This window comes from Bactrocera latifrons, unplaced genomic scaffold, assembly GCF_001853355.1.
Source record: "Bactrocera latifrons isolate USDA-ARS-PBARC rearing strain unplaced genomic scaffold, ASM185335v1 scaffold_137, whole genome shotgun sequence".
NCBI lineage: Eukaryota > Metazoa > Arthropoda > Insecta > Diptera > Tephritidae > Bactrocera > Bactrocera latifrons.
The window spans coordinates 22,884-35,406 of record NW_017534819.1 but is presented as its reverse complement, the minus strand read 5'-3'; positions in this window follow the sequence as shown (position 1 = coordinate 35,406).

The window sequence follows — 12,523 nt, the reverse complement described above, 5'->3', positions numbered from 1 at the left end:
TACATATGTACGCATGAAGAGCGAACTAAATAAAGTGAAAATCCAAAACCACCCGAAACCCGCAAGCAGCATCACCAATATGCAATAAGCATTTCATATATTGAACAAATTAAACCTAAATAAATATATATTTACATATACATGTATATTATATATGAATTTTTCAATAAATCACTTTTCAATACACACTCATATAAGGTTAGGTAATTTAAATGTAAAAAATACAGTTAAGTATGTAAAACAAACGCAAATTCTTAAAAACAAAGCAAAAATTTAATAAACAGATTTAAAATTATTTATGGGTAAACAACAACAWAACAAAATATTTAAATTGTAATTAGCATTAAATTTAAATTCGCAAATACATAAATGAACATAAAACACACAACAAAAGGAGAAATGGTAAAATTAATACCAAATAAAAAGAATAAAGTATAATGCAAAGACAATTAAACAATTAAACAAAAAATATTATGACTTTATATTGAAGATTTAATCTGTGAAATATTCATCATCCTTTTAAAATATCTTACTAAATACAGTCGTTTAAAGAGTAACCCCGCTCGGTTCAMTCAGCTCCATTAGTTTATCCTTAAACTCGTTTTTCTCGRAACAGCATTTTTTGAATTTACTAGAGTGTGTACTTGTAGACAAAGTACACGATCAGTATTACATTTTTTTGCATGTCTGATTCAATGTCGAATATTAGCAAATCRTAAATGACCAAATTAYGGACTATATCCWATGAGACATGTGTTTATGAGTTTGACATGCAATAAATCAGCTYACGGGGATTCAGTTTTATCAAAAACACAAGCCTACGAGTGGTGCAAGGCCGAGAGATCGTTGAAAGCTTACCTCGTTCTGGACCTTGGCCGTCTTCAACTGATAAAAATATTAAAAAAGTGAACGATATAGTGCTTGAAATCGTCAGACAAAAGATAGAGAGATGGCAAGGGAACTCGACATCTCTCGTGAATCCATTCGAATGATTTTTGTGGACATTTTGGGTATGAAACGCGTTCTTGCTCAACTYGTGGCCGAWTTTAAATGCCGWGATGTGGCTCCGTGTGATTTTTGCTTGTTCCCCAAACTGAAACTGCTCCGTGGAACCAGCTATCAGTCGATTGAAGAGATAAAACAAAATTTGTTGAAGGGGTTGAAGGACAAAAATTGCTTCTGAAAAGTGCTTCGAGAATTAGAAAAATTGTTGTGTATTCATATTTTGCACTTTCTTTACAATGTCCGGACACTTTTTTGTCACAATGTATATCCACAACATTTTACTCCCATTGACGCACCAGTTTATTTTTCCACTCGCTGACGCCGCAGCCTTTGCCCTGCGTGAACTTATGTGTTTTGAAATGAAAAGATAGTTAAATTTATCATTTAATTTTTTTCAATGTAACGCAGCTTGCTAAACAACATTTTTTGGTTTCTATTCCGGTGTACAGAAAAGATGGTTTTCCATTTCGTGAGCACGCCACTTATAACTGGCCGTGTGAAAAACATAGCATTTCCAAATTTATGCCACAAACTATGCGGCCATCCTTGTGTCCTGTTAATTGTCATCTCAAATGCAATGTTTACTGAAAACGGAATACGTTTGAACTGAAATGGCAAATCGTTAAAACTCAAAGGAAGTCGTAGATTGAAGCATTCCGCCTCTTGTATTCGAAAGGTGCGTCACAATCAGTCAGGTTCAATTACACAGTTTCGGCGCCGGCAGCTTGCGAGACATAATAACGACAGATTCAACTTTGAAACGCAAATAATGCGGTGGCATACCAAGCTTCTCCATAGAATTTAGAAATTCCACTGGATAATTCATGGCGTCGTCCTTGTTGTTAAAACGACCGATCGATTTGTATGAGCGCAAGTCTCCCGGAAATTGCCTTTGAGTCTTCCAGTGTAAGTCAACAACGTGATGAGTTCATCTTTCGTGAATTGCTTGCTTTCGCAATGTATGCAAATATGTATGCYTTTGCGTTTTGCCGTCGGCATTTCCATATTGGCATGTAAAAATAAATTTGATACGAGTATAATTTTGTATGAATACATGCTTATGTAATACTATTTACAGTCAATTTGGACTTGAATACTTAATAATTTTATTTGATTTTTACATAATATACTATACTAATAGTAGTAATAGAAATTGAATTTAWCACAACAATAATAARTACATRCATATATCGGCTATCATATTAATCTTATTATTTGCTCATATGTATACGCATGTGCGCGTTCAGAAAATGAAATCATGATTTTATCACTTATGCATATTACATGTGCGCGCATTAATCTGCTTGTTCATACATTCATATATACTTATATGTGCATACAGATATTTGTATACACTTCCGAACAAATAATGCACAAGCATATGCGTACACATGTGAATATGTCACCAACAAAAAATTGAAGCATTGTTCCACAAAAACMACAATTGCTCAAATAGCAGAAGCATCAAAGTCAATTTGGCAGTCGAATTAGCGAAGCCCAAATGTAGTAAATTTTACAACMAAARCAATTTCATTCATAAACSCAGGCGCAAATTCTACAAGCGACCTCGCTTCATTMATAAAAACAGACGCCGTAACATCTYCCCCAGCATGCCTTTGCCTACAGGCGTCTTYTCGCGACGATGCCAAAAGCTAAAAATCATAAATTGAACAACTTTCTGATGATTCTTCACATAAACAAGTCAGAAAAGTGGCAACAACGGAGTTGTCGATTTATAATATTTGTCCATTTGAAGCTGTTACAGCGGCAAGGGAAGAGGTCAATAGGCGGCCATTAGTTTGTTTTTTTCGGCACAACTTGGATTTTCTATCATCACACACACAGTGCTGAACCAAGGAGCGCGACAGATATTAGAATACACACGTTCTTAGGGACACAGGTATTGAGGCAGCTGCACAACTACAWAACTGTGTCYCTGTGACAGATGTCGCTTGCAGTCTGTCGTGCWCAGTGTGTTCAGCRCTTGACTCTTTGACAAAACGCAAGTTTCTGCCATTGGTTGAYCGTGACAACGGAGATGCGAAAGAAGCGTGCGACACTTGTTATTATGAATGTATGTACATATGTATATGGCTCGCATTTRCKTTCGTAAACATACAGATACATAATGTGCCTTAGAAATAATATATGTGCATATGCATGTGTCATAGAAATTCTATTGGTACAAATATGGAAATGATTTATTTATTTGAAGTATTAATTTATTTAAAATAAAAACAATTTTATAGGTAGTTAAATGGTCTTGATCTTRAAATAATTTATTTAGATAAAGATTAAGATAATATAAACTCATAAATAGCATGGTTTGAATTTGGTTAGCATTTTCATTAATGCTTAAAATGAAAAAAGTTGTTGTAGTGACATAACTACAATAGTTGGACATATGCTACCGCGGAGTTTTTTGTAGACATTATGATGTTCTTCAATATTGTTGTACATTATTTTCTTCTATCGCTAAAAGTTCGGCAGCGCAAGACAAGTTTCGGCGAAAGACATTTTAAGACTCATTTTTCTACACCTTCGGTTACATTGTTCAAATTTTACCAAGGATCCCTAATTTTCATAATGAAATGTAGCCTATGTCAAATTGGAAGAATGTAGCATTCTATTGGTGCAAGAATTTTTTAAATCGGCCCCGTACTTTTTGAGCCTATTCATTACAAGCATACAAACATACAAAAATAGGTACAAATTTTCCTCTTTATAATATTAGTSTAGATAAAATTACAAATTCATTTTAGCCGTTGTATGTTTATGTAATGACAGCGCTTAACTTAACTACTTCGAGTAGCGTTATTTTCAAAAACAATGAGCATCACCTTAATTTTTGGATWTTTTCTCCATTCCGATGATTGTGGACTTGTTTACATATCAAACTCATAAATCCATGCTTTATTGACAGTTATCATGCTCTCCAAGAATGTGGGATCGGAATTCGCACGATGAAACATATCCAAAGAGAGTGGAGCAAGAAAGCGTTTCGTACACAAAATATCCACCAAAATCAGTCGAACGGACTCCTTATCCTTAATTTTTTTAATACTATATTTTGATCAGTTGAAGAGATCGAAAGYCGTCCAGAACGAGCAATGTTTTCACAGATCTCTCAACTGTCTTTGAAGGCTACAACCAAATTGGTTGACAGATCACGCTCATATTTGGCATAGAAAATAAAGGTAGTTCTGTCAACTTAGCAAAATACATTTTTTTTAATATAATTTTATAAATAATATCTTCTATGCTAGCATATATATTTTTGAGAATATGAAAATGGCTGTATTGGTCYATATTTTCTTTAGCCTTATGTTAATACACGAATAGAGGTCAGTAGTGCTTGATATTGTTCCATGTACAATTAGTTAGGTTACTAATTATATGTAAGTATAAATACATAATGTCTCACAAAGTGATTTAATGCCAAAATTTAATAACATTGGTCAATATTTTCCACGTTCCGTTAGTTTGCTGGATTTTAGGGCAGACCTACCAACTGTATCCTTCCGTTTAAAGGTTTTCAATATTTATTGCTACTGCCTTTGAGTTGAGAGAAAACCTTTTTTGTGTACAAATATTGTTCTGTTAGGTCATAAATTTTCTCATTTTAAGGCACATTTGTTGTGAACTATTAAAATGTGTTGAAAAATGCGAGCGATGCSAATATACAACCGATTATCTACAGTTAGCGCACTTAACCGTTTGACTGACTATCTGCACCTTGGAACGCTGAAATAACTATGTACATATRTTGTTGTAAGATTGTGTGCGACTGCAATTGTCACACTGTCGCATTGTCGCATTGTCGCATCATTAAAAATGAAATTGTCGCATTTAATGACTCCATTCACGGTTCGCATTTGCCCGACACCCCGCGGCCCTTGCGTMGCCAATCGCCCCTACTACTACCGCTGCTCTTACTGTTGTTGCTGCCAGTTACGGGATTCGCCGGGCAATTCATTTGGATTCAATTATAATTGGTGATCGCGCTTCGGCCCGTCTGATGGTCGATGGTTGGGATTTGCGATGGTGAAAAGTCGAATGCACTCAACCGCATTCCGCGGTTGGAAATGTTGACGCCAGCGTCAAATCACGTTAATGACAGTAAATGCAACAATGGCTATCAAAACAACAACGACATCACTACATTGCTTTGGTGGGTTTGCGCGCCATCACCAGTCACCAGTCAAAAGTTGAACGCTTAGTGAAGAGATTGCATTTTGTGGCATTTATGACAGCAGCGCGGGGAGGTGCATATTGCGGTGGCTTATTACTGTTGTCACTTGTTGTAATGCCGACGAATATCGCTCCGGTAATAATTTATGAAATTAAAAGCACATAAATTAATAAATTAATTAGGAGTGGTTTGAGTGGCTAACGGCGCTTGTGTGTGTGTTTGTGGCAGCAAATTGCATGCGCTATTGTTGGGAGAGGGCATGCGATGTGTGCGCGGTGCAGGAAGTGCTTGCACGTGCAAGCGCGCGCACATTGCTGTCAATGGCTTGGCTCATTACAGTCGATCCAGCGCGGCAAGTCATTTGGGAGCGTATTAGACGAGGCGCGATTTGAAATTCGATGAGCAGCGGGAAGACTTGAAAAGCAAAGCAAAACAAACAAGGCGTGCTTATTTTAAAACTGTTGTACGGTTACAATATTCGCAGGCTCTCACATATATAATTTATATATATATGCTTTATTATATACTATATATTTGGCCTAAAAATTGGTATCTCTTCTGAGCGTCTCCTGCCTTCACGACACCTTTTTGGTGCCTACCGCGATGGTTTTTTTTTTCTTTGCTGCGTAGACATGCTTCGATGCTTCGTGACACCCTCAGACCGAATGGATTTTGCTGGTTTGTAGTCTGCAGCAAAAAAGTGGAGTTAATGTACGGCTGTCGTGCTAAAATGACGCTCCTAAATTGCTCGCGCACAAAAAAGGTAAAAGTAAATTGTGCTGTTGAAATCTTATTAATTGTTATGGTCAGCGTTGAAGAAATTGCTTGTGCCTATGCGTGTGCATGACCGTAGTGAGTGCTGCAGCCAACATCCCAGTGATAACAGTTACTGAAAGCAAGTAAAGGATAGAGATCTTTCAGCCAAAATCTTTGTCAGATAAAAAAGTTTTCCATTAAGGACTTGTCCAAATCAAGTTGGCATTTATTAGCTGAGGACAATCTGGTCTAACCGTTAAGTCCATTTTTCGAACAGGCGAATGACACTCGTGATGTTTTGCTCCAAGGACGGAATCGAAGCGGGATAGACGKTAAACTTTATATATTCCCACTGAAAAAAGTATAACGCCGTGATATCCCAAGATCTTGGTATGATMTATTGAAAGTGKYTCCTTCTTGTTGAAACCTAATGCCCGYGAGATCACGAGCTTCAATTCTATGCATCAAATAGTCGGTTAAGGGGCGATCTTACCGTCATCATTTTTGAGAAAATATAGATAGATGATTCCATCGTCCCAGCAACCAYACCAAACCGTGTTTTTTCTGAATGAAAGKGCAGCTCTTGAATTTCTTCAGGTTGGTTTTCGTCCCAAATGCGGCAATTTTGCTTGTTTACATACCAATTGAGCCAGAAATGTGTCTCATCGTTGAACAAAATATGGCTCGAAAACGTTTCTTTTAATAGCCCATTAAGTTAGTTAAGTAATGTCACTTGGGAAGGTCGAGAGACTTCAGTTCTTTCACAAGCTGTATTTTGTACGCTTTCAATTAAAAATCTCGTCGAAAAATGCGGTAAGTCGTTCCATACGTCAGTCCGAGTTGTTGCGAACAGCGCCGAATCGGCCTTCCACGGTCTACTTGTACACTCTCAGGATGTATTCTTTTCGGTCGAATATTATCCAATAATAAATGCTRGGACTCAAGATTGGTGATGGTGTTACGAATAVTGCGCTAASTAGGTCGATAAAGTTGACCATAAGTGGAGCGAAGCGCGCGCAACACATTCTTTAAAGAACGTGAATTTTCGTAATAAAGCAATTGGCAAAAGAACCTCCTCTTGAATCACACATTACAAGAACAATTTTGATCAGTCGGCAACTAACCAAATCGTCATCCTAGCTATCCCAGAGTAAAATCTTTGTATAAATCTCAGCCAATTTCACATGCTGGGCTAGGCATAGCTGAAATGTGGGAAAATCGCCACAAAGTGATGTCACAAACACATACACACATATGTATAATATATACCATATACAATAKAAGTGTAAATAAATAGTGAAAATGCTGTGAAAGATGCTGGACGCTGAGGGACCAGCAGTCACACGTACACATAACAACATAAATGCCCAACTATCTTTTAGTGTGGCAACGACGCCGCCGCCGCCGCTGCGTGGCAGTTCATCAATAAAACATTATGGGAATGTGGCCCATTCATTATTCATTACTTAGCGACAAAGTAATCGCTTGTAAGTATTTAAGTGGCCACATACGGAAATATGTATGGACGCGCATGCGTGAATGAATAACAGCCAGTGCATAAATGCATAATTACAGCGTATATGTGCAACGGTTTGTGTATTAGTTAGCATTGTTGTTTTGTTTTTTGTGCTTGCCACACGTGCATATCCTGTCACATCTGCACTCATTTCAACGCCAAAGACAATAGAAACGGACAATTAAATAYTGCACAGGTTTTTATGAATCACAAAATGAAACGAGAGAAATTAATAATATAACGTATAATGACATTTCATAATGTATGGGATGCGCTTGGCAAATACAATTCAATTCAACTTTCGTGCGCTTCGGTAKTAATGAATGCTGAAGTGGTGATATTTATGTGGAGTAGAGGTGGCTGTGCTATAAGAGTTGCCTTTGATCCGCTAGTGCTTGGATAGTGTTGAATGGAACATGCAACTGGTATGATTCAAATAGAGAGTGGTTTTGCTGCAATTGGTCTCARCTCGATAAATTTGTTGTTGCTTGCGTATATATATTTTTTGATAAGCGAACAGAGATAACCCTACTACAATTATATGTACTCGTATAATATAAAACAAGGCTCTTGGTATGACGCGTTAGTCTTTCGGAATAATTTTGAAATACTTAGAACATTATTCATGAAACTCGATCCATAGATGCTTTGAAAAATATTTGAGGAATGGAGACCAACAGATGCYAAGATGAGAAGATGTCCTCTCCTCTATTTTTAAAACTTTGAGCTGAGAGATATTAACATTAGTTGTTTGATTAATTTTTTCTGAAGTGCTTTTTTACTAAATAAATTATTTAATAAAAATAATGTAGGTTTACAGAATTTAATGTACTTTAATAATCAGTATTACAATTTGAAAATTTTTGAATTCCCTTAGTCTCGTAGACGATCTCCATTAGGCGGTCCGAAAAAGGGTGTCGGTGAACAAGACTTTGCTGCTTAAAATTTTCTCAAAATCTATTAGAACTATGGATTGATAGAGGTAATGATTGAAGGATTGGTCAACATTTTGATTTTGGACGAAATAGCGGCTACCTGAATTAGAATTCTGTGAAATATTTTTAATTTTAAGTGAGGTAAGAAGTCGAAACTTTAACGAAAAWATTATTCCTTCGAATTGAAAATTAGGAAACAACCTTCCTAAATCGGTCCAACTGTTTCGAAGAAAATTTCCTAATCGATTCTGTAAACAGTGTGCGGAGAAAAGTGCGTTGAAATGTTTTGGGTTAAAAAATTCTTACAAATACGCTTATGCCTATTAAGACAATTTAAAATTTTCGGATCTTGTAAGTTCCAAGAAGATTAGACGTTTTCGTGGTAAATTTTTTTCAGCGATTAGGCCCATTTCTGGCTCAATAGTTATGTAAACAATCCACATTTGGTGCGAAGAGAAACCCGAAGAGGTCAAGAGCTGCCTTTTCATCGAGAAAAAAYAACGGTTTCTGTGTCATATTTCTTCAAAGATAGTGCCGGTGAAAACGTAACCGTCAATAGCGAATATTATTGCGCCATGATAATTATTTGATGCCTGAAATTAAAGATCGTGATCTCGRCGAGATTTGGTTTCAACAAAACAGTGCCACTTTATTGAGAGAAAACTTCCTTGAGCAGATAATTTGAAGTTTGKGCTAGTCGTTTGGCCATCAAGACCGTGTGATATCACAACGTTAGACTTTTTTCTGTCAGCATATGTAAAGTCTTAATTCTATYCTCACAATTCCGCTTCGATTCAGGCCTTCAGTTACCACTCGATATGTTCAAGCAAGTCAATTRGATTCAATGGATGGATTATCTGAGACATAGCCACGGCCAACATTAGAAAGAGATACTCTTCAAATAATAAATGCCAAAGAATGTTCCTTCGAATGTTAATAAACATTCTTCATTAAATTTGAAGTTTCTGTGTATAAAAGTTTTTTTTTAATTAGATAACCTCGAAATGGATCACCTTTTTTTTAGAAGCAACAACTTCAGAATACCATAAAGAATCAGCTTAATGAAGTAATTTTTTTCAATGAAAGAGGTTCTTCAAACCTCCAAATAAAAACAAACAGTTGTTTTTCTTTTTTTTTACTTATTTATGTTTAATAAAAATATTTTCTTGTAAAATATGCTTAGAGTACAAACTACACAATAGAAATAATATAATATAGAATAATATAATAATAATAATATGTAATCAATTTAGAATTTCAACAATTTTTCCTCATAACTCCATGCTCTCTTCCACGCTTGCAATGCGCAGCTGTCAGTGTTCCGCTCTTTTACTGCGCTCTCTTAAGACCTAATGGATTTTAGGCATGATTTTGGAAAACTTTTGCAGTTTCTCTCTCATAAATAATTGTTTTTTTTTCGCTGTTGCTTATTGTTGTTTTATCATTTGAGTTGTTTGCTGTTGGCTTTTCACTAAAACTAATTAAAAATTACATTATTACAAGTGGCGCGTACAATTTTGCCAATGGAGGGAAGAAGACAATTATAAATGTTTGCGGTATACATTATTTTTAACTTTTAACTTTTGTTTTTTTTTTGTTTTTGTTTGTTGTAATAAATTATTTACGCTTATATCTTATTACAAATACATATAAAACACACACAACAAATCCGGTGCGATAAGCGTGTATAATTGTTGTTCGTGTGCCTTTAATATTAGGTTTTAATAGTTTGTAAGAATTATTTATTTATTACTGTATATTAAGTATGTAGCAATATTTATGCTTGAAATTGTTTCATAGCGCAAATTTCTTCGCTTGTATTTGTGCTATTTATCGTACGGCAAGAATAACTCGATTGGTTTCATGTTGTTTRTTGTTATTAATTAACTGTTGTTGCATTAATTAGCAGTATTTACTTTATATTAAATGCATATTATTATGCATATTTTCGAAAGAGTTGAAAGCTTCATACATATTTTTAAGAGTTTATGTAGAGAATTCAGGCCAAAAGCAAAAATATAAAAGTAAAAATTATAATAATTTATGTACAAACTTGTAAAGCTTAATTTTATTAAGTTTTGATGCTAAATTGCTTTTATTGAAATTAAAAATAAAAACAGAAATTCTGTGTTTTAAAGCTTCTAATATTTTACAATAATTTTTTTTTTAATCATAAATTTTCTATTTGTCGTTCAATTGGTGGTATCTTTTAWTTTAGATAATTTTGTCTTCACTAAATTTTGTCTCATTGGCATCACATGCTCYTAACGCTCTCTTAATTACATTAATCGTTTGTATAAATTTCAATTGAGCTTTTTGTGCTCCGTTCAAATATTTCTCTCTACGCTTACTACACGCATTGTGCTTGTATAGGTTATATATTTTCATGTTTTTAACAAAAAATGCACAGTTCACTTAAATTAACTTTCTTTCTTAAAAAACATTAATCTTTTGCTTCTCATTTCGTCCGAGTTTAATATAAAAAAATTCTGTTTTTTTAAGTATTTAAACATAAGTTATTGCAATTGAATTCGTTATACATATTTGCGTTGAGAAAAGTTTACTAATTCTCAAAGCTCCGCTGGTAAAGTGAAAGTTTGATGCGAAAGCTTAAACATTTTACGTATAAATGTTTTTCTCCGGAGATTAGGTGACAAAAGCTTTCGTTGTAAACTAAGAAAAAAATTTAACGTAATTTTTTACTTTTTTTTTTGCCAAGCTTTTACGGCATGTTGAAGTAAAGCTTTAAAAAACTTTGAACGCATTTTTTATTGCAAAGCTTTTACGGCATATTGAAGTAAAGCTTTAAAAAATATTTGTATGTGTTTTTCACCCAAAGGGATTTTTTAGCATTTGTTATTACAAATTCCAAAGTGACTTTCGCGAATTTCTAAAATTATATAATTAATCTTAATTTTTACATTAGTGCAGCATATTTTTGATATGAGAAAATTTTACTTTTTTTTTTTAAATATATGTCAAAACATGTATTCGAAAGCTTCATTTTTTTTACTTTATCACAGTAATTTAATTTAAGTTTAGTATTAGAATTAAGTTAAATTGTACTGATTTAATAATATATTTTCTAGTCAAACGTTATCATAATTTGTCCATAACTGAGATATTTTAAGCTTTCTGCAGTCAAACTTTCACTGAAAATGTTCATCAAACTTTAAATYTAATCTCTCAAACGATGTACTTTTTAATGAAACAAATTGAAATGAATTTTCACAATTTTCACAGATTTTGAAAACTTTCACAAAAACTGCACAAAGCACAAAAAATATTTTCCAAAAGAGAAAAGTATTTGCAGAACTTTACATAAAAAGCATTACGCTTTATTGAAAAGTTCAAAAGATTGCTTGATCAACCAAAAAATGTTGCTTTATATTTTTATAAGAAAATTCTTTAAGATTTTTGTTCAACAGATCGAATTTTGTTCGATGTTATTTATTAAAATTTATATATAGCAATTGATAATAGTAATAAAAATATTTAATAATAATAATAGTTATATAATAAAAAACATTGTTTGAGTAAAGTTTAAAGTAGCTTACTTAAGTAAAACTTAAACTTATTTAGGTATACAAAATTAGAAAAAAAACTTTAAGTACTACGTTGAGTTGAGTAAAGAAAAGCAAAAATATACAAAAAAGTGAAATTTTTAAGTGCACGCCGAACTTAAGCGTTTGTTCGAAATGCTACACGCATTAATTACTGCTAAAGTAAAAGGTCTTGAGAATTTTATAATTATGCGTTTTTTGTTTTTCATCTCTTTCTTAATGTAATGTTCGCATTTAACTAAGGCGATTCAAAAGCACTGAAATGTTGCATTGCATACGCAGTTGCACGAAGTAAGTATGTAAAGCTCTTGCGGCAAGCTTTCATGTGGTGACAGCTTTGAGATGTGTGAARGCTTTATGGCGCATTTTATTTGCTACTTTAAATACATACATACTATTTAGATATTTTTGTTGCATTTGCTGTATTTTGTATTTACTTAGTTAAACTATGCTTATTTAACGCTTAATGAACGGTTTACAAAACATATTAATATTGGAAGCGATGTGGCGGCACAACAATGACGGTGCGTGTAATTATTTTGAGAATTCTTTTTAA